Below are 23,540 nucleotides of genomic sequence, written 5' to 3' on the forward strand. Positions count from 1 at the left end.
ACCTTAGTATTTGCCAAAATTCATTGATTTTCTCTTTCAATCTTGCATTCAATGCATATTAGTCCACTAGGCATAATATCCAACTCTAACTCATCTGATAAACAAAACATAATAAAAAAAATGTAATAAGTTGTGAGAAAAGTTGGTTTGACTAAGCTAGGAGGTGAATTAAGGCCCATATAATTACCCATTGATGAGGCTCATCACACTCGTTGCTGGACTTAATATTGAATTTATCATAAGGATTCCTTGAGTTAAAACAATTGTTTGTATAAGGGCACAGATCTAATTTACTTAATGAAGAGTCATCTCAGGAAAGAGCTTGTTGGTGTTTGGGTCAAAGTAGTTTTCAAGTAAAATGGTTTGTTATTTCAATAGAAATTTCCTTTGGTTGTGAAAGCACCTTTCATTTCCGAGCATGTGATTAGTTAATGATTCATTTTTCTTATAGAGGTTCACTTTATAGTTTTTTTTCACCTTGCATTTGTTTTCTTAGTTAACATGCTTTTATTCCTTGCAAATGATTTGGCAACCAAGTATAGGAACTCTGGTTTCCTAGTACAGAAACCTCTATTCTAGTACAAGAATTGACATTCCAAGCAATGGATCAGAGCTCTTGTATGCAGGTCAAGATCTTTAGTAAGGGCCCAATATATGTACTTCCAGTATAGAAGCTTCGCTCTGGTATAGGAACAACATTCTAGTATAGGAACCTTGTTACAATACAGGAAGGACAGCTTGGTATAGGAAGGAAAATATTGAGGAAGACCAACATCCTGATTAGTTGGATCATTCTTCTGTCTTACAACCATATTGATTCAGATCATTCATGATGAATTGACAGTTTCCTTTATTTGAGTTTCTACAAAGTACATTCTTTTCATTGAGCACCAAATTTTTCTTGGTATTCATTACTGTGTGATCTTTCCTTTCGGATTTTCAATTTGTAATCAAAGAAGTAGGAATATAATTAGAGAAGGCCCATATAATTTCTTGGCATTTCCTATTTTGTTCCTCGAAGTGTATGAAACCTCGAGTTGAAAAAGTAAGTGTTCAAAGGAGTTTTTTGAAATGCAATTCCTGCACCCAACACTCCAACGGTGCATTCCAACCTTATTATGATTTGAAAATTTGTATTGTTAACCCTCGATGTATGGATAGAATGGTAAACAACAATTTGAAACAATGCCTACTCCTTTTGTTGTTAATTGATTTTTTTGTCAATAGTTATGGATATGAGTGAACCTTGACTGGTTTGGTGGTTGAACGACTGGAGGTGGGGCGGCCAAATCTGTTAATTGTTGATTGGAAGAATGAGACTAACTATTTGTAGGGGAATTTTATGAGTTTTGATATAGATGTGGGGAACAAAGTTCAAGGAAAATGTATGATGGCAGAGGAATAATTGATGTAGTGGTTGAATGATAGTAAACAATGATGGTGGTGGTGGCTTCGAACAATGGCGGCAACGAGCTGCGTGTAGTGGTTTTTATCGGTTGAAGTAGGTGTGAGGCCAAGCTGTGTGTAGTGGTTTTTTCTTCAGACTATACACCATGATAGATGGTTAGTGGGATAGATGTTTATGTCAGTGGGATTATGGTGTCGAGGAAGGTACAGTCATTGGTTGTGGTGTCGGGGAAGGGACAGCCATTGGCTGTGGCGTCGAGGAAGGGACAGTCATTGGTTGTGGCTTCGGGGAAGGGACGACAAATGGCAGCTTAAGGGTGGAAGGTTGTCTTGGCTGAGGCAGATTGAAAGACGTGTTACGACCATTGGATTGTTGTCCACTGTAATCAATTTTTGTTTTTGTTTTCTTATTTTTAAATTTAATTTTTTTCTTTTTCTTTTTTTTTATATAGTTTTTTTTTGTTATTTTTTTTTTATATAATATATTTCTCTCTCTTTTATAATCATTTTCTCTTTATAATAATAATAATAATAATAATAATTAATTATTATTATTATTATTATTATTTGTAATGGCCAAAGGCCTAAATGGCATGTGGATAAACTCAAAATTCTTGTAGCAAAACGCTTCAATGACAACAATGTTGATGAATCTTTGATGGCCAAGGGCCTAGATCAAGCTAGCTTTGTGCAATGGTGGAGCGACCAGAGGATTGAATTGCTCTGACACCAAATGGAATGAACAAAGTTCGACCTTCAAGTTAAATACTCTAGAGGACTTGGAATATAAATATCTCCATTGAGATACAAGAATATATATATTAAAAAGTATGAATGAGAATATGATACAATTGAGAGTGAGGGTCCTGTATATAAAGCTAGGTAAGTAACCTTTCACGAGCGGTCATGTATGTAGAGACATGCCCATTCCTACTAATTATTACTTAATTAATAATTATTTATGTTTATCATTATTTCTATTATTTATATATTTTATTCATAACAACATACTTATGTCACCTTCAAAAATTAGCCTCTAGGAAATCTTTTAAATTCCACATTATTTCTTCAATTCATGGTTCCACCTCCTCGATCCACGAGTTCACTCAAGGTTCCTCTCTCTCGAATTGTGTGTACGGTTCTATCGCTACATCTATGTTCTCCTGCTCAGCCCTGTAATCCAGGCACATCCTCCATGTGTCATCCTTATTAAGCACCAACACGATGGGTGAGCCACGTGGAGAAGAACTTGGCCTTATGACTCCTTGATTTAACAATTCCTACGCTTGCCTTTATCTCCTCCATCTCAATAGTTGAAAACTTGTACATACAAATATTTGGTAAAGGAGTATCCTGCTGCAAGTGAATTTCATGGTGTATTCACACTTTAAAAGCAACCCACTTGGTTTATGAAAAAACCCATTATAGTTAAAAACAATTTCATACAATTATTTTTTATGAGAATGCACCCTTTGCTGGAATTGATCAATCACTTCATCTGACCTGCACATACAACACTTGCACTAATCTTTGCATGATGAACCCTAACATTGTATTCCACCTCATCTTTTGTGAGATGATACTTGTTTTCACAACAAAAGAAAATTATTTCCTGTCATACAAATATGGACTCCCCAATACAATGCCACATATATCCAAAGGTACAATATTAAGATCAACCTCTTTTACTAGTTTTGATGCAATCACAAATCAAGCCCTAAATTCTTTGGTTACATGCAATTTTGCTTTGTCACACTCCCAACCAAGATGCCAAGCCTTTGGATGAGGCTTGGTCTCCAACCCTAGTTTCTTAACCAAGTATTCTAAAATCAAGTTTACTTCAAGGATGCATACAGAATCCAGATCTTTTAATTCAAGGATGCATACAAAATTTCATTTAAAGGAGCATGTGACCAAGTGAAGTATACAAAAAAAGAAGCAGAAATCAAAAGCAACCATGAGAATAAAGGCACACAAACAATTTGATAATGGAGTTCACCCAATGTGGGTTACATCTCTAGGCCCGATGTCAAGAGTGGGGAGACCACTTTAGTATTGTTGCAAGATGATGATGATTACATGATGTATTCTTTGTCAATCAAGGAATAACTTCCTCAACTAGAGTAGCATGTCTCTCCATGAGACGTTCTCCTATAAGAAATATCACACATAAAATCTCTCTATCAGCCTAACAAAATATCACTCGCACATGAAGTGGCATACAAGGATCCTCCCACATAGTCGCAAGCAATGATCTCAAAATCAAAGCATCATCTCATCAAAAATCAAAAGAAGACATGCCACTAGTGCATTTTATACCTCCAAGTTTGTGGATGGCCTGGAAATGCACACCTCTACTGAAGAAATTGACAACACGATTGAATTCCTGGTGAACAATCATGAAATCTGACTGTAAACTTGACCCCTTTCTGACTCAGTTAAATTTGGGCTCTCCAGGAATCTCAAGGATTCCTCAAAGACTCTCTTCTGCGGGCTGACTGTAATTCAGATGCTTAGATGAAGAAACTAATCACACCATTATGTTCCTTGCAAAAACTTGAGTAAAAAGATTATAAAGTTGGTCTGGTTCTGAAACTGCCATTTTTAGGCCCCCAAGGAATCTTAAAGATTCCTCAAGATTCCACATAGATTTTTTTCTACAAATTGACTAAAATTATGCCGCTCAGATGAGGAAACTGATTGCACCATAAGACTCCATGCACAAAATTGAGAAAAATGAGTATAAAGTTGCCATAATTTTGTCACCTTCAAAAATTGGCTTTTAGGGAATCTTTTAGATTCCTCATGATTCCTTCAATTCATGGTTCCACCTCCTTGATCCACGCGCCCACTCATGGTTTTTCTCTCTCAGCTTCCATGCACAGTTTTGTCACTCCACCTATGTTATCCCGCTCGTCCATGTAGTCCACGCACATCGTCCATGTGTCATCCTTCTTAAGCACCAACACAATGGGTAAGCCACATGGAGAAGAACTTGGCCTTATGACTCCTCGGTTCAAAAATCCCTGCACTTGTTGCTTTATCTCCTAAATCTCAATGGTTGACAACCTGTACATACCAATATTTGGTAATGGAGCATCCTGTTGGAAATAATAATGAGAGGGAGGGTGAAACAGTATTAACGGTTCAATAATATTTCATTTCCCAAACAAATTTATATATGCTACTTCAGTGAAGTGAACTTGCATGTACATGCTACTATGATTATAGAAACCAGTGTATATCAAGAGAACTTAGGATTTAGTCAATTTATCATGTGTATATCTTTAATCAGTGCATCAGTAACTTATTATACAGTAACTATGTGCAGTAATGACATAATAAACCATCACACATAAGCAACACACATGAACACCAAGATTTAAGGTGCAAACCTAATGTGAGAAAAAAAACCACCTGCTGCTGTCATCTTTGTCTTCTTTTAATATAAAGAAAAATTGTTTACAATCTTGTACTGGTGCAGACTCATACTAGTACACAGACACCCACTTGTTGAAGGCTACAACCTTCTCTCGTTTTCTAGCTTCTACTAGAAGGGAGCTACAACCCCTTAGCTCTTGCACTAGTTGATGTGTTTACTAGTATGTAGGCGCCGACCTACAAAAGGTTATGACCTTCTCTCTTCCTCCATGGACCACATTTCATTAATTTTTAGACTTGATGCTCATAGTACACAACAATACAAATGAAGGCCTTGTTTCATCAAATTTTCATACTGGACCCATCAGAAACTTTGAAACTCAAACTGCATCAACCAAAAATCAGTTAATCTAAATGATAATATCATTGTCACCAAAACATTGTTCTGAACCCAAAAACCTGCATCATCATTCAGAACCAATTGCAACCTCAAAAATAATACATCATAATGCATACACTACTTTACTGAACCCAACCTGCGTGTATACGCTACTTCCTTTATCCAAACCTGCATATACCTTCAAAACTACTGAAACATAAAACTTTCTGAATCAATTCTATACCAACCAACAATATACTGAACATCTACTATCAATTTACAGAGCTCTAGATAGTAAGTAGCATAGATAACCCTTCTCACTTAAACAATCAATCAATCAGACACCAAACTCCTTATGCATTCAGATTTACATTCAGATCTAAGAAGACTTCATTGACAGACAACAGTAAAACAACAGAACTGATCAGATAGATCAGTCATTTATGAATAATAGGCTTTTCTTTTGTATACGCTACTTGGAAGAGTTGAACTTGTGTGTATATGTGCCTTTACCAAGGTGAAACGGCGTATAGATATGCAAATATTAACTCACAACTTCGCTGCTATTGTAGACTTTAGACATACCCAGATCATGACATTTAAAGAATAAAACAGGTGTATCTAGCCTAACCAAAATCAGATCATTCAATGATAAGTCATTTCAGGTTTCATGATCCTGATCCAACATTGAATACAAGATGCAAAAAATATTTCATATCATATCACAAACATAGCCCCTGCAACATAAAATATACTTCATATAGAAGTATTCCTGAGAAACCCTTTCACTTGCACACCTTGGCCCTTTGATCTTCTCCTCCTTATATAGTTTTTGGCCTATCTCAATACCTCAGACCAAAACCACACTTAGGACCTATGGTATTCTTGGACGGGATCAAATAGTCATTACTTTGCTCAATATTGTGGGCTAATACCATGGTATTGACCCCTAGTATTCTTTACTCGTGAATTTCCTTGATTTTCCAACCTATACATGCTTTTCCTCTTTTGAAAGTGGATGCGTACGTATACACTCTTTTTGTTCTGTGAACCTACGTGTATACGCTCCTTTGACAATGTGGACCTGCGTATACATCTTAAACTGCTTTACACCATCCTTATCTTTCAACTTATTCATTCTAATTAGTGGTCCTTAGTTCCATCTTCCTATTCTTCTGTACCAATGTCCTGTTAGCTTTGAAATGATCTGTTACACTGTGAGTTTCCTTTTATCGAAACTGAACTGAACTGTGAGTGAGTTGCCATCAAGGATGTTGTACCTCTGAGATAATAGTGATAAGCTATCAATGCCAGAGCATCTAAGATAATTGTTTTGGGGGTTTTTGTTTTAATTTGGAAGACCAATGAATGAAACAGGTGTAACAATATAATACCTAACCTTTTCAATAATATTAATCCCAAAGTAGAGGGATGTTGTAAAAATTCACACAGTGATAAAGCTTGAATAGTGGTGATTAGAAAGAAAAAATAATATGATTATTATAATTTTCAAATAGAAAATTAAACAATCATATGTATGAAAACCTCTGACCGATGTTTAGAAGGTTCAAGAGAATATGCTTATGCTTACAACAAGATGATGATGATTTATTGATTCAGAGGGAATTAATTAAATAGACAATTCATAATCCATTCTCTTTAATAATGATCACTTCAAAAGCTTATAGGAATAGATTGAGACACAATTATTCCTACCTAGGTATCTCTGTAAGACATAATAATATAAAGAAAAGCATAATGTGTAATACAGGAAAAACTTACAGGAAACACAAACTGTGCAAAACTGAATTTAGAATCCTTTGCTTTGTATTAAGGGTCCAGAAAAGCTAGTACATCAAATGTTTACAAATGCTTCTTCAAGGGTGAACTCTCTCTCAATGGTGAACCTGGTTCAATGGTGAATAATGAACCCATAATAACTCGTAAGGAGAGTTATTTATACAATATTAGAACTAAGAAAATATCCTAAATTGTTTAAGTATTTATCTAGGAAAAGGAGATATCTTCATGCAAGAAGATAGAGACAGCTATTGAACTACTACTTGTTGTCCTTGTTATTTAGGTTCTGCTAGCTTTGGTCTTTGATATTTTTCCCTTTAAGTTGCTTGTCAATTTGATCTTCATGCTGGAAGTCATATTCACTTATGACCTTTCATCTGATACACTTTAATGTGATACTCTTTGACCTTATTGACCTGTCCATTTCCTTCACTGTGCCTTTGTACATTTCAAATTTTTACTGTGTATTTCAATAGCAAATCATTTAGTTTTTTATGTATCAACATCAAGTAGTTTGGATATTGATCATATTTTTGTCTTTTAACTGTATGTTTTATCTGCCTCCTCTGTTTTTTCTTTTAACTGTGTAAATTGTCTATTTTAACACTTACTGTGTAAATGATTTCTTCTGCTCTGTCTTTGGTTTAGACCTGATTTCTATTTCTACAGGAAAATCATTTGAATTCATTTAGCGAGAATCTAAAACAAATAGGTTTTTAACTGGTATAAAAACCTTTTATCCAATCTCCTAGTATTCTGCTAATGACCTGCAAAATACAACAATTGTTAAGAAAAACACAAGTTGACAAGGAGGGCCACAATGGCTTCATTTGAGTTGAAAGGTCTGTGGATGGAGTCCGGAGCGTTTTCGGGAGGAAAACAGTGGTTAAACCGGTTGCATAGGGTTAGGGTGGTGCAGGGGGATTATACATGTTTTACTATGTAAATGGATGAAAAGAGCGCAAGTGAGGGTTTTCACATTCAAATGGGTAAACGGTTAACTTTTTAAAATTTGGCACAAAGTGAACAGTGGATGGTTTTACCATACGCAGGGGAGCAGTTTTGGAGGCTCATCGCACCGATTTCGGCCGTGGGGTGGTTCTTCTTCGAGGGCACGTGAGTTAACGTCGGACTACCATGTAACCACAAGGGGACCGAGAAAAACCATGAATTTTGCATGCTCTCGGGCGGGTAAAGGTTGGAGATTGGGAGTGCACGATATTGTTGTTGGTCATTGGATCTAGGAGCAAATGATCTGACGGCTATTGTGTAGTCAAGATGCACGAAGGCAAAAGGCGCTGAGATTAGTGGGGCTCTGGGAATAATTACAAAGGATTTGTAATTATTTTAATGAATAAGCAGGGTTTAAACATAAGCAGGTTAAAGGAGTGGGACCAAGGTTAACGACGACGGGGGGAATAAAGACTTAGGTCAAGGGGGTGTTATGGGTTTTAGGGAATTTACAAGGGGAAAATGATTTTTTCAAAGGGAAAAGGGTTTCACACTAGGGAAAAGGGGTTTTGAGTAGGAGAATGAGTTTTGAGGGTAAATTGCTAGGAAAATGTGTGAAACCAAGGGAAAGGGTGAAAATGAAGGGAAAAGGTGGAAATGAAGGGATGTTGAGGAAATTAGTAAGTATGTAGTGGGGGATGAAATGAAATGAGGGGAAGTTAACCAAATCAACTTGTGAACATATTTTCACTTTCATAACTGCTCCTGCACATTGAAACACATGATCAAGCATGGTAAATGTATTTCTGCAACTTTTCTTCTACCTACCCATTTACTTACTCTAACATTTCCTCTTCACTTAATTGGGTGCATTTAGGCTAGCAGACCTTTTTCTTTCCTTTTTCTTTTGAAAAGAAAACTATCTAATTCTAACCTTATAGCATCCAAGGGCTCAAATTAAACTGATGAGCTCCTTATTATTCTCTACCTAACTATTGATCTATCAAGATTAAATAGTTTGGCTAGATCTTTATTCTCTAACTATAAACATGAAATTAAAAGCATGAACTAGTCAAGATTAAACTTTTTGACTGTCATGGGTTTTGGCATTTATGACAAGCTGCACACAACCATTATTTTGCATAATAAAGTAAAATTAGTGGCACATGGACTTGCACACTTTCAGAGTTTATTTCTTTTTGATTTTCTCTCTAACCTAACATTTTATTTTTGCCTCCATTTTTTAGGGCATCTATTCTAACATTTTCTTTGATATGGACATGTTATCAAGATATTTCCTAACATTTTTTTATTCAATATTCGTTTTGCCCATATCCTAGCTTAACATTTTTTGGAAAATATTTTCATTTTTTGACTAATTGATTCTAACTTACCAAAACCAAAAAATGCTACAACATTGGCTCCAACTGGGGACTGCCTTCTCCTGTAGAATGTAGAGAACCTGCAGATCCATGTTCCTTCTCCTCGGGCTATGGAGTCTTTTGCTGTAAAAAATCACTCTGACAGCTTGAAAAGTAAAAGAAACCAGAATTTATGGTAGCAATGAAGTCTACTTCAACTTCTCAGTACTGAATGTAATGTTTGAGAAACCTTCCATTTACAGGATAAGTGGAATATAGCCCCTCAAGATTTGGAGTACAAAAGTGTTGTTTCCCTTCACTTCATCAATTGCTAAAGGTCCAAACCACAGGTTGTCAAACTTGCCATGTTTTCCCTTTTCTTCTGTCCTTGTATCCCATCTTAGAACTAGATCACCTTCCTTGAAGTCCCTTTCCTTGGCTCTTCTATCAAACGAGCTCTTCATCTTATTCTGATACTTTTTCGATTTGTATTGAACTTCATCTCTGTTTTCATTTAGTTCAATAATTTGATTTATTGTCCTTGAAAAATCATTAGGTTCATCTGTTGAATCCTGCAAGAATTTTAAAACAGGGAAGGCCAAATTGGTAGGGAAGATTGCATATTTCCCATAAAATAACTGGAAAGGAGATTTTCTAGTAGAACTTTTTGGAGTAATTCTGTTTTCCCATACTGCATAAATTAAATAAGAGTCCCATCTCTTTTTATGATTTTCTAGAGTCTTTTTTATTACCTTTACTATACTTTTATTGGAGGATTCTGCAAGGCCATTACCTTGTGGGTAATATGGAGTAGAATGATGTAACAAAATCTGATATTTTTGGCAAAACTCAATAATTTTAACACTAGAAAAAGCTGCTGCATTATCAGTGGCAATTTGAGTTGGGCAACCAAATCTAGATAAGATGTTATCTTCAATAAATTTGATTACTACTGAATCAGTAACATTTCTCATTGGAATTGCTTCCACCCATTTAGTGAAGTAGTCTGTTACAGTGAGGATCCATCTATGTTGATTACTTGAAGTAGGATGAATCTCTCCAATAAAATCTAATCCCCATTGGCTAAAAGGTTCTGAGATTATTGATGGAACCAGTGGAAAAGTTGTTAATTTTTGCTTACTAGCAAACATCTGACAAGGAACACAACTTTTGACCTTTGCTGCTACTTGTAAGAACAATGTTGGCCAATAAAATCCTCCCCTTAATATCTTATATGTTGTTGCTCTCCAAGCATAATGTCCTCCATAAAATCCTGTATGAAACTGGTCAATGATTCCTTCAGTTTCTGATTCTGTTAAACATAATAAAAAAATATTTAGTGGGTCTTTCCAGTACAAATTTGCATTTATGATACAGTACTTGACTGCTTTCAGTTTGAGAGTTTTACATTGGCTTTTGGAGAATGATGCTGGACATTCAAAATGGATCAAGAAATTTACAATGTCTTGGTACCAATCTGACAACAAAAATTTGTCATCAATGTATAAAGGGCTGATTTGGTCTGAAGGTGAAGGTTCTTGTGGATTCTCCTCTTCTGCAAGGACATAAGGTTCTTGTGTATTCTTTTTCTCTTCAGTTTGAGAAGGTTCTTGTGGATTCTTCCCTTGTATCTCTAAAATAGAATTGATTCCGAGCACTTTACAGTTGGATTCAGCTAGAAGCTTATCTAATCCTTGGCCTTTTACTAGCTTTGTAGTTTTGATAGTTAGATCAAACTCCAGTATTTGAGTGATCCATCTACCTCTCTTTCCATCAGTGTATGATTGAGTTAAAACAATTCTCACAGCACTGTTAGGAACATAAGCAGTAATAGGAGAATGTAGGACATACATCCTGAATGATTTCAGGGCTTGAATAAGGGCATAGGCTTGCTTCTCAATTATGTCATACTTAATCTCGGCATCTCTCATAACCTTACTAAAAAAGTCTATGGGTTGGTCATGGGAATCTTCATTCTTTTGTAGTATAACAACAACAAGGGTTGTTTTTGAGGCAAAGGAAAAGATACTAAATGGTTTAGTGTAATCAGGGTTGGCCAAGGTGGGAGCTTCAGAGATATCTTTCTTGATCTAATCAAAGGCATGCCTGGAAGAGACAGTCCATTTAACTTCATGATCCTTTCAGAGCATGTCAGTTATATATTTTACAATCTCAGCATAATTTGGGATGAATCTCCTTAAAAATTTAATCTTTCCTAGAAAAGATTGAATCTCCTTCTTGTTTCTAGGTAAGGTCAATGTTTCAATGGCAGACACACGCTTCGGATCAATCACTACTCTTTCTTTTGAAATTATATGGCCCAAAAGTTTTCCTTCTTTGATAGCAAACAAAGACTTTTTAGGATTCAATGATATTCTGAATTTTCTACACTTGTCAAAACCTTCATCAAGTGCTTTAGACGTTTCTGATTAGATTTAGAAAAAAATAGTTATGTCATCAAGATAAACGACTGCAAATTTATTTACCTGACCCACAAAAGCTACATCCATAGCTCTCTGAAATGTTGCTCTGACATTTGTTAAGCCAAATGGCATCCTAGCATACATGAATGTACCCCAGGGTGTAGTAAATGTTGTCTTCTCTTTGTGTGTTGAATCAACATTTCCCTGATTATAGCCTGAAAAACCATCAAGCATAGAAAGTCTTTGTGCTCCTGAAACCATTTGAAGTAACCGGTCCATTTTGGGAAAAGGATAGTTATCTTTTAATGATGCCTTATTCAAATTTCTAAAGTCCACACAGAGCCTAATTTCTCCATTCTTCTTTCTAAAGGGAACTAAATTTGCAATCCAATTAGAACATCTAAGAGGTATAATGATTTGGGCATCTAGCATTTTCTTAATTTCCTTTTCTACAGTCGATAGAAGAGTTGGATTGATCCTCCTAAGTTTCTGTTGATAAGGAACTCCTTCTGGCTTTAAAGGAATCTTATGTTGTATTAATGAAGTATCATAGATTTTTAGATCAGCATAGGTCCATGAAAAAACATCCTTATAATTTTGAAGTAACTTAAGATATTGATCTTTAATCTCAAGATCTAGAGATGCACAAATTTTAATGTTTTTAATATCATCATTTGTTCCAATATTAATTTCTTCTATATCATCTTGTGAAGAAATGGACTGAGGGTTTCGGAGGACATCATTTTGATCAAACATTTTTTCTAAAGGAATGAGGCCTTTGGGAATTAAATTGTTAGACAATTGAATAATGTCATGATCAACAATTTTTGAATTGAAATTTGAAGTATCATTTTCATTTGCATGTTCATCTGTTTCTGTTCTATCTTCATCAATTTGTAGAACTGAAAAATCATCTAATCTCCATTTTGGTCCTCCATATTTTTCTGTCTCATCTCCTTTGACAACAAGGATGAGACTATTTCATCAAACTTCAAGGTAGTTATATTGTTGCCTATTGCAACAACCATACTATCCCATGAATTTGGTAGAGAACATAGCAAACTGATGCACTTATCTTCATCTAGAATTTTAATATCAATAGATAACAATTGACTTACCATAGTATTAAAGGTTTTCAGATGCTCTGGCACCAAATATCCATCCTTCATCCTCAAGTTATACAACTTTTTAAGTAGGAATAGTTTGTTCACTAGAGACTTAGATCGATACAAAGTGTTGGGAACGGGTTCTGCCAAGAGTCAATTTTGGGGCTAAAAGCCCATGTTCTAGGGCAAGAAGCCCAAATTTTGTAATAAATATGTAAATTCTCCGCATTTGGTGGTCACGGAGCGTGAATATGTCAAGAGTCATAAAGGGTTTCATGCCCTTGTTTTGTAAAGTCTCATGTCAGCTGTCAATATCTACCCATGGTCCGTGTACCATGGGATTGTATAAAAAGGGAGTATTAGAAGAGTCTAAGGCAGTTAAGTAGTAGTGGTACAAAGAGGTTGTGGGTAAGAAGTTCTAAGTGTTCTCAGGTCTTAGTGTAGGTAGAGGCTCTATATTTGAGTACGCAGAGGCCTAGCGTGGAAGTCCACAGTTGAGTGTGCGGACCCCTGCAGCTGTGTGTGCACGGTGGATAGAGTCTGTACTGAACTTGAGATATCAATAAAGAGAAGTATTCTTCAAATCACTATGTATTTTGTCTCTATTTAATGCATCTGATTATATTGTGTTATAATATGGGTTTACATTATAATTCTTATTTGATGCATGAATTTATTTGATTATATCTGTTAATTGAACGCAAGAAAGAGTATAGGTTTACGTGAATATAACTGTAAATGCGTGGTAGAGTAGGTAACACTTACGATATATTGGGAAATTATACAGTAACGTAGCCACAAAGGCACGTAAGTACCTGGACCTCTGGTTAAGGCTGCGCGAAGATCAGTTAGGTACCTTCGCGGAAGTCCTCAAGGATAGAAGAAAAGGAACATTGATATGCCCTAAAGGCTTATCTATTTGCACCAAGGTAGGATCAAGAAGTGTATATTGACATCACGACCATCTCAGGGTGCAAAAACTTGGTTCTTGCATCCCCCCATACTACTTCAGGTGAGACTTCGGTCCGCGCTCCGCAGGCTGATGCCGAAAGGGCCAGTAATGTATTGGGTTGTGTTATATTCTTTTCACAACTAGCCCACGTATTCAACTGGGGGTTAGAGGGGGGTGGAGCCCCCCCTTTGTTGCGCTGATTGCATAGCAGGGGGATCACAGGGGGTTTGAGGGGTGTAGGTAACCCTCCTCTATGGGGTCCAGGGCAGCACCCCAGAAAATTTTGGTTTTGGGCCCTATGTTAGGTTGGGTGGACCTACCTATGGTTTTGTGCATGATTTTTGCACATGGTTTTAGACGCGATGGTTTTCGGTCCATGGTTTTGGACGCAATGGTTTTCAGTCAATGGTATTAGATGTTTTGGCATGTATAAATATGTATTGTAACATTGAAAGGAAAATAATGAAAAATCAAGCTGGTAGTCCTGGTTTTGGGATCCAAGGGAAAATCTCTGTGTATATGTGTTTTATGTGTTATGCTCTCGCATTGTTCATTTTCTGTGTTTTAGAAATCGTATGCAGGTAATTTTGGTATGGGGTTAAAACCTACTGTTGGTATCAGAGTTGTTTTGGCTTCAAGGGGAAGCCTTTGTTGCTGAGGGGTTTCACTCAGACCTGTGGTAGACCCTATTCAATGGGAGATCTGTGAGATCGATTCCGGTGGTGAAAGAAGATGGTGAGCAGTGGAAAGATAGAGATCGAGAAATTTAATAGTTAGAGTTTTGAGTTATGGAAACTCAAGATGGAGGATCTGTTGGTGGATAAAGATCAGTGGGTCGTGGTAGATCCAGGTACTAAACCAACGGGAGTGTCCAATGAAGAATGGAAGAAGTTGGATCGGAAGGCTAAGAGCACAATGCGATTGTCTGTCTCAGATTTAGTATTATTGAATGTATTAGGGGAAGCTACGACGAAGGCTTTGTGGGACAAGTTAGGGTCTTTGTACCAATCTAAGTCTCCGGTGAATAAACTGTTCCTACGGAAAAAGCTGTATAACCTGAGGATGAAAGTTGGAGACTTAGTGACAGAACATTTGAGTGAATTTAATATTGTGGTAAGTCAGTTATTATCTGTTGATATTAAAATTCCAAATGAAGATAAGTGCATCAGTTTGTTGTGTTCTCTACTAGATTCGTGGGATTGTCTGGTTATTGCAATAGGTAGCAATCCAACTACCTTGCAGTTTGATGAAATAGTCTCATCCTTGCTGACGGAGGAGATGAGACGGAAAAATATGGAGAGGTAGAATGGTGATGCCTTTTCTGTACAAGGACGGTCCCAGAACAGAAACAAAAATAAGTCATCGAGTGGGAGATCTAAATCTAGAGGGAGATCTAAATCTCTAGGAAAACCTGTAAAGGTGGTGTCCTGGAAATGCAGAAAGGAAGGGCACTACAAAAGGGATTGTAAATCTAAAGCTCCTAACAAAGGAAAGGGATCTGATGATGCTCCTTCTGCAGAGGCAAAAACCAACTCGGATGAAGGTGGGGATGTGTACATGGCTTCTTCAAGTACACATGTAGATCATGAGGCATGGTTGATTGACTCAGGTGCATCCTTTCACTTCAATCCCCATAGAGAGTGGTTTTGCGAGTATGAGAAATATGATGGTGGTGATTTCTTCTTAGGGGATGACAGGAAGGCTAGAATCGTTGGTCGTGGAAAAGTAAAGTTGAAGTTGCAAGGTGGAAGGGTTAGAACACTTTCGGGTGTTCTGCATATTCCTACATTGGCCAGAAATCTGATTTCCGTAAGCAAGTTGGATGATGCAGGTGTAAAAATAGTGTTTAAGAAGGATACTTGCAAAATGGTTCAGGGATCAATGGTATTGATGTGGGGAGTTCAGATTGGAACTCTATACAAACTGCAAGGTAGCACTGTTATTGATGGGTGCAACAGTTCTTGGTTCCTGAAAGTGGAGCAAAAAATCTAGTGGTCTCTGGAGAGAAGACCATGTTGTGGCATCAAAGGCTTGGACATATTGGAGAGAAGGGCCTCGAATACTTCATGGTAAAGGTATGGTAGAAGGTATGAGTAATAGCTCTCTGGATTTTGATTTCTGTGAAAATTGTGTATATGGGAAGCAGAATTGGGTAACAGTGATGTGTTTGGACCTATGAAGTTTCCATCACTGGGTAAGTCTGTGTACTATGTATCATTTATAGATGACTTCTCAAGGAATACATGGATATATTTCCTTAAGAAGAAATCTGAAGTCTTTGACAGGTTTAAAGAATTTAAGGCTCTGGTGGAAAACCAGATAGAGAAGAAGATAAAGGTGTTGAGAATAGATAACGGTGGAGAGTTTTGTAGTAAGGAAATTGAAAAATTCTGTAAGAAGTGTGGTATAGCATGGCAGAAGACTACTCCATATACACCTCAGCAAAATGGAGTCACAGAAAGAATGAAAAAGACGTTGATGGAAATGGCAAGAAGCATGCTCAGTTGTGCCGGGTTAGGACAGTAAATTCTGGGTAGAGGCGGTGGAGACAACATGTTACCTGGTCAACAGATCACCTTCATCAGTGTTGGAGGATAAGACTCCACAAGAGGTATGGACTGGTAAGAAACCCTCTCTTTCACATCTAAGGGTATTTGGATGTGATGCATATGTACATGTTCCAAAGGAGAAACGAACCAATTTGGATAGTAAATCTGAAAAGTGCATCTTTATTGGGTATAAGGATGGTTTAAAGGGTTATAAGCTTTGGAACCCAGTAAAAAGGAATGTTGTGTACAGCCGAGATGTGGTGTTCAGAGAGGTGAAAGATGTTATTAAACATGAAGTCCAAACAAAGGAACCTGAGAAGATAAATTTTGAGCTAAAGGAGGAAGAATCAGACTTTACAGTAGAGGAGGTATCAGAAGATGAAGAGCCACAAACTCCGGGTGTGAGAAGATCAGTTTGAGAAAGAAGGAAACCTGAAAGGTATAGTCCATCTGCTTTCTGTTCAAATTTTTCTTTATTTGTCACTAATAATGATCCCAGAACTGTGAAGGAAGCAGTAGATTCAAAGGATGGCAAACTCTGGAAATAGGCCATGGTTGATGAAATGACATCTTTGCACAAAAATGAGGCTTGGGATCTGGTGGAGTTGTCGGCTGGAAGGAAACCCATTGGAAGCAAATGGGTGTTCAAGAAGAAGACAAATGTAGAAGGAAAGGTGGAGAAATACAAAGATCGGTTGGTAGCAAAAGGTTATTCCTAGGTGCCGGGTTTTAGGTTCCTATACCAATAGGAGTCAAAATTTTGAATGGCTAAGGTTAAGCCTTGTAATATGTACATACCTTTGCTTTCTGCAAATGTTTTCCATATTGAAAAATAAAAAAAAATGAAAAGAGGGTATGTCCTAAAAGAAAAATCAAATGACAAAAAAGAATAAGAAAAGGTCCAAAAGAGTGAAAAATATGGACAACAAAAACAAAAGACCATGAAAGTGTGCAAGTCAAAATTCCACTACTATTTACTTTTATGCATAATAATGGATGTGTGTAGCTTGTTATTCATGCCATAATCCATGGTAATCAAACTACTTAATCTTGATGCTATGGGGTAAAATGCACGGTGTATTGTAGGATGAAAACTACCCTCGAAGGCCTTCTCGAGACCTTTGACAAACTGTAAGATTATCTGCAAAAGCTACCAAGTTACACACATGTTCATCTATCAAACATAAATTGACAAGGTATGGAAAGAGGATCACCTTTAGATCCTTCTAGATTTGTTTGGAGATCTCTATGTGGCAAGAAGAACTCCTTCAAGGCTGGCTCCAAGAAAATTCCTACACAAAGGACAAGGTAAACCAATCATAGCATACGCTCTTGAAAACTAATGTAAGAATGCATAATAAACATACATGAGTGTATAACTTAACTACTCATCTCGACAATCATCAGAATGAACAAATAAATGAACAACATTACCAACACTATGGAGTAGGGAACACAACTACAGTTCTATATTTATAATGGAAGAGTGATTACAACCATCCATTGTGTCAGCCTTCCTTTGCCCCTTCTTCCTCTCTCTCTCTCTCTCCTTCATCTCACTTCTTCAAGTATATGACAGTTCACAACAACTCAATGGGCTATCCTTCCAAATTCTCTGACCCCTTTCACAATGGCCCTCTCGCTGCTTATGTAGCAATCAAATTAGGGCTGCCAAGCTTCTCCTAGAGTTCATTAGGGAAAAAGCCATGAACCTGCCCTGTTTTCAAGCTTTTTCCCATTTGCCTTCATTATCATATTGGAATTTTTCCAAATATATTGATTTTTGGAGTTTCCTTGCTTTTCTTGAGCAAATTTAGGGATAAATATCTAGATATTTGTGAGCATATTCCTTGGCTTGACCCACTGAACTTCCCTTAGGTTCACTAATGCTCCCCCTAGTCTAACAACTTGAGTTAGCAGGGTGACTAATGCTCCTCTATGCTTGGTAACAAGATTTATAAAGCAGGTTAGTAGTGTGCAGAGAGTGTTAGTGTGGAATTAAGGCCTGAAATTGTGGTCTTTTCTTCAGTCAGGCTATCTTTCACCTTTGAGTTAATGAGGAGGTCATTTTTTCCTATAACACTTGATTATGCCATGCTTTAAACTTTATGTTTCTAGATTAGAGAAGAAAATCTAACCAAACAGTTTAATCTTGGCAGGTCATAGTTAGGTAGAGAAAATAAAATGAGCTCATAAGCTTAATCTGAGCCCTTGGATGATATAAGGTTAGAATTAGATAGTTTACTTTGTAAATAAAAGAAAAAGATTGACAAGGGTTTTCTAGCCTAAATGCACCCTAATAAAGTGAAGAAAAAATGGTAGGATGAGTAAGTGGATAAGTAGTAGAAAGGTTGCAGAAATATCATGTGATTACATAAAAGCACTTATTTCATTATTTTAAATGAATCTTTCCAACATTCATAAGTAGAGGACAAAGTAAAAGCAATGGTTCACAATGTGATTTATTTAACATCCCTCATTCATTTTAACCCCTATGACACTCACTAACTTCCCTTTCACAATAAAAATATTAATACCTATAGTTCTTTAAGTCAAAGAGGCTCAGAGCATTTCTCTAACTTCTGGTGGGACTGGACCCTCGGCTTGATGACTTAAGGAGGAAAGGTGTTAAATTCCCTTATAAATCATTCATTCCCCTCACAAAACCCCTTTTCCTAAGGTTAAGTTCTCTTGCCTAGGAAAACCCCTTTATAAACATGTTTTATGTGCAAAACCCACCAAATACATTTATCCTAAGTACTAAGTGTATGGAATGCGCATAATATTTTGCATACCTAAGTACAAACACCCCTTCCACTCATCTCACCCCATATTAACTTTTTTAATTAAATATATAAAAATCCCGAAAAACCCATTTTCCCGTATATATTTAAATCCCTTATATAGATTAACCCCACCCCTTAGTTTATTTATAAACTATATTACTACCCCATATCCCACAAAATACATTAAAACCCCGCCCTCAGTCCCTAATCCCTCATTACAGACTGGCTCAATCCCCTAACCTTGGATTAGTCCTTAAACTAATCCTGAAACCACCGCAATTAAATCCCCGGGCCCCCCATTAATTCCCGTCATTTATCCCCGCGTAGCTTCACCTCCCGATCACTGTTGATCTCCCCCCCCCCCACATCCAACGGCCCATAATCATATCGGCCATGCCCGATGTCCACCCTTTAACCGCCCGATAGAATGGTTTTCCCCCTGACCCCCGATGCTATGTGTCATTCAATGAATGGAATCAGGCGACCCCTCCTGAATACCACCAAGCCCACAAAAGCAGTGTGAAATAAACCTCTTACTGCCCTCTCGCTAAATGACAAAACTGTCTACTGTTCACTTTGTGCCAAAATTCAAAAAAATCAAACCTTTACCCGTTTAAACATGAAAACCCCAGTTTTGCTCGTTTTCGCTTGTTTGTGCAGTAAAACCTTGTGTAACCCTTTTGTGCCATCTGAAGCCTCTGCTAACCAATTCAAGCATGGTTTACCTCCCGAAAGCACTTTGGACTCACTCCATAGACCTATAAAGCTCGATAAAGCCATTAATGACCCTCCTTGTCAACCCAACGTTTTCCTAATAGTTTGTTTTATTTTACAGGTGATCAAAAGACCGCAGCCTTGGATAAACAGTGTTAATATTAGTCATAAGACCTGTTTACTCCGATCTTGTTATCAAATCTATTCAAATAGAGATGGAAAATAAACATACAGTTAAAAGACAAGTAGAGGAAACATGAAATTATATAATTTACTATTGAAATAGACAGTAAAAACCTAAAATATACACTGAAGTTAAAAGGACACAGTAAAGAATAGTCAAAGTGTATTAGGGATAAAGAGTATCAGATTGAAGACCAAGTCAAGTAAAGCAGCTAGCATGAAGACAAATAGCAGGGAAGACAGTTACAAAGCACACAGATTCATGCCAAAGTGAAGATAGATGAAAAAACAGAGCAATAAAAGTAAACAGTAAAAGTAAACATGGAAGTAGTAAGGGTTAAACAAAGATGAAAACACTTTCACCAGCAACAATGAAGTTTATCCAAAGTAAAAGTGAAAAACAGTTAAAAGAAATTTCAGGATAAAAGATGAAATCAGAGTAGAAATGGTACATTTTGCAGAAATTTCCTGTTTAAGTCATAATTTTACAGAAACTATTGTGGCCAAGAAAAGATGAATTTTGCAAAACTGGAGGAGGTTTGTGTTCATAAAAGGCCAAGATACAAAACCCTATTTCACTTTTTACATAGGTATTACCAAACGTGAGATAAGTGCATGTATTCACAACCTATTTTTCGGACTATGCAAAGTCCTGTTTTTGACATCTTTTTGCAGAGTATATTGTGAACAGCAGGAGCTGAATTGTGGGAAACTAAGAGAGTTTTATCTCAAAAACATAATTATCTGCAATAACCTCTTTCACTTGTTACATATATATCTCATATTGAGATATAAAAAGGTATCAATGAACCCTAATTTTGCAGAATTGCTGGGGCAGAATGCACAAAAAAAGGATGCAGTTAGTGACTGGGATGCCTCATCATCAATTAAGAGTTGCTATCATATTCGAATTTATCTTCTTTGTCACCCTCAATCCATAAAAATAGTGCAAAATAGATTCCCTAGTTTTGAATGTCCTTTATTTAAGTTCTATTAATGTAAAACAGTTTGAGATATTTGTAAAACCAATCTTGATATTTTTTCAAGATATTTTAGTTTAGAATTTGTATAAATACTTCTTCATTTGAAGTATTTTGGGGTGGATTCCAAGACATTTATATAGATTTTTTCTCTCAAATCAAAGTTCTATTGTATCAATGACTGGATTGGCTTGCTGGATCAAGGAATAAAGATCAGATATTTTACAGGATTCTTGTGTAAAGCGAAATACAAATAAGTATTCTCTCATGTTCAATGTTGTTTTTCCTTATGTTTTTTCCATAATATTTTATGTAAATTTCTAAAATCTAAATGTATAGCAAGGAATGATATTTCAGAAATTGCTTGAATGCACTCTGTCTTGACTGCTTTACATTCTTAATATTTTCTCCTAAACTATCTTAGCTAGGGAATTCTTAACTTCTCCTTAGCTTCCGTAGTTTCTTCTCTGGTCTATAGAAAAGGATTCTTAATTTCCCTTTGTTCATGATCACCCTCTGTTCTTCATTCTGATCCCAGTCCAAGGATTCTTAAGTGCCCTTTCACCCTGGTTAGAATCACTTCACCCATTAGGCCTAAAGATTTGCATTTTTCTTTGCTAGCCTGCCCTGTGAACATTCCCTTTAATGATCTGGTCTAGTTATGCTATCCATTTGTTGACTCCATAGCCCAATGGCTTGAAGACCTAGCTCTATCCATCTGCTCCAAGAATTCCACCACCCAACCTTCAATTCAAAATCAAAACCCCATGAACACTAAGAACTAGCCTAAAATCCCATAAAAACAAAGCTAAATCATATAGAGAGAGCCCTCTCTGGACTTAGGTTGGCTACAGCCTAAGCCTAAAAGCTGGTTTGTGGTTACCCCGGTGATCTCTTTCCTTAACCTTGGGAGATTACTAGGTGATAACATAGTGGATACCATACTGGGGAGAACTAACATTTTCTTCAGAATCATTTTATAGGTTTAGATTTGATCTATGATGGTGGATAGTGATCAGACACACAAAGGTTAAAATCATCCACCTAGAGACTCCAAATCAATTTCACAATCAAGACTCCACTAGAGGAATGAACCTGAAAGAACTATGTGAAAAGACTAGGCTTTTAACTTGGATTGTTATCCAAGACATTATGTTCTTTCTCATTGATAAATTTTTTCAATGTATATTGTATTTTAGAGAAGATTTTTTATTGATTTTTGCTTATTTCCCTTTGAAAATTGTAGGTATAAAGTCTCCTTACACATTTGAGCAGCATTCTTCTAACTCTTATGAAGATCATTTTCCAATTGAGGAGCATCAAACAATCAAGACTAATCATACAATCCTTGTACATATTCCAGTACCTCATAAAGTTCCTATTAGCCCTGAGGTGCAGCGCTGACATTTTGAAGGCTAAAGGAAGAACATGGTCTACTTTGTTGTCCCAAAGAGGGCCCCACCTGGACCATTACCCCACTTTCTTCACTCTTCCACTCACATTTCATTCTGATTTTTTCCTAACCTGACCTTCACATCCCGACGAGACTCTCTTTCGCCTTAGCCTTAAGCAAATTAACCCAAACCCCCCCCAAAACCTTACCTTTCCATCATACGCACCCTCTACACATTTCCCAAGGACGTCCTGTACCACCACATCCTTTCGCCATTGATTTCACCTCGCCAGAACTAACGGCCCTCACTCATATTGCACAGGCAACTCACGAGAGGAATACTCGCCTGATAAAGGTAGTTTTTCTCTCTCTTTCGCTATGACATGTCATCCGCTGAATGGAATCGGGCAGACTCCACCATTTACCACTTACCGCTCAATGAGCGCACGATATAAACCATAACTGCCCAAGCCAAACCACCTCTGTGTGTTATCGTCTCTGCACTTCCTTCACCCGATAATTGTCTGATCTGCTGGCTGGAAGATCCAACGGCCCAGACATGCTCTGCTCCCACCATGACCGCTAGCCTCCAAAAAGCGATCCCCACCACACATCTCCCTTGATCTGATGGCAACCATTCACGATCACTCACAATTGTTCATCTGCCCATGCACTCCATACCCCATGTCCTGTCTGTTACACAAAGAAGAAGATGGTCAACTCTATCAGTTTGGCGACAATATGACCATGAAACTGAATTAAAAGAAGAAGCATGGTCGGAGGAGAAAAGGACACAGCACGACCTAGAAACCGAATTAAACAGTCATGGAACTCCACTGCCATGATCAATCCGACCATCTGGAGGACAGCACGGTACCAGAACTGATCAAGTTTTCATAGTGGAGAAAGCAACTACGTTCAAAGACGCTATTAGACATTTAATGGTAGTTGGTGGTCAATTAAGACCCCTCCATCCCTAAACAGCTAAAGGCCATTGTAATGATAGATTATAAATAGTCAGATGGAAGGTGTAATCAAGGTTGGAAATTGTGTTTCGGTTCAATTTCTAGAGACTATAGATATTCTGTAACTTGCAGCGTCTCATCTTCATTTTTAGAAATGCAAGCTTCTTTTGCTGTTAATTGCTCAATGCCCATTTCTCCTATGTTCTAAGC

The sequence above is a fragment of the Pinus tabuliformis genome, chromosome 9 (genome assembly GCF_031772625.1).
Source record: "Pinus tabuliformis cultivar Carrire ecotype Pingquan chromosome 9, CPIR1, whole genome shotgun sequence".
Taxonomy (NCBI): Eukaryota; Viridiplantae; Streptophyta; class Pinopsida; order Pinales; family Pinaceae; genus Pinus; species Pinus tabuliformis.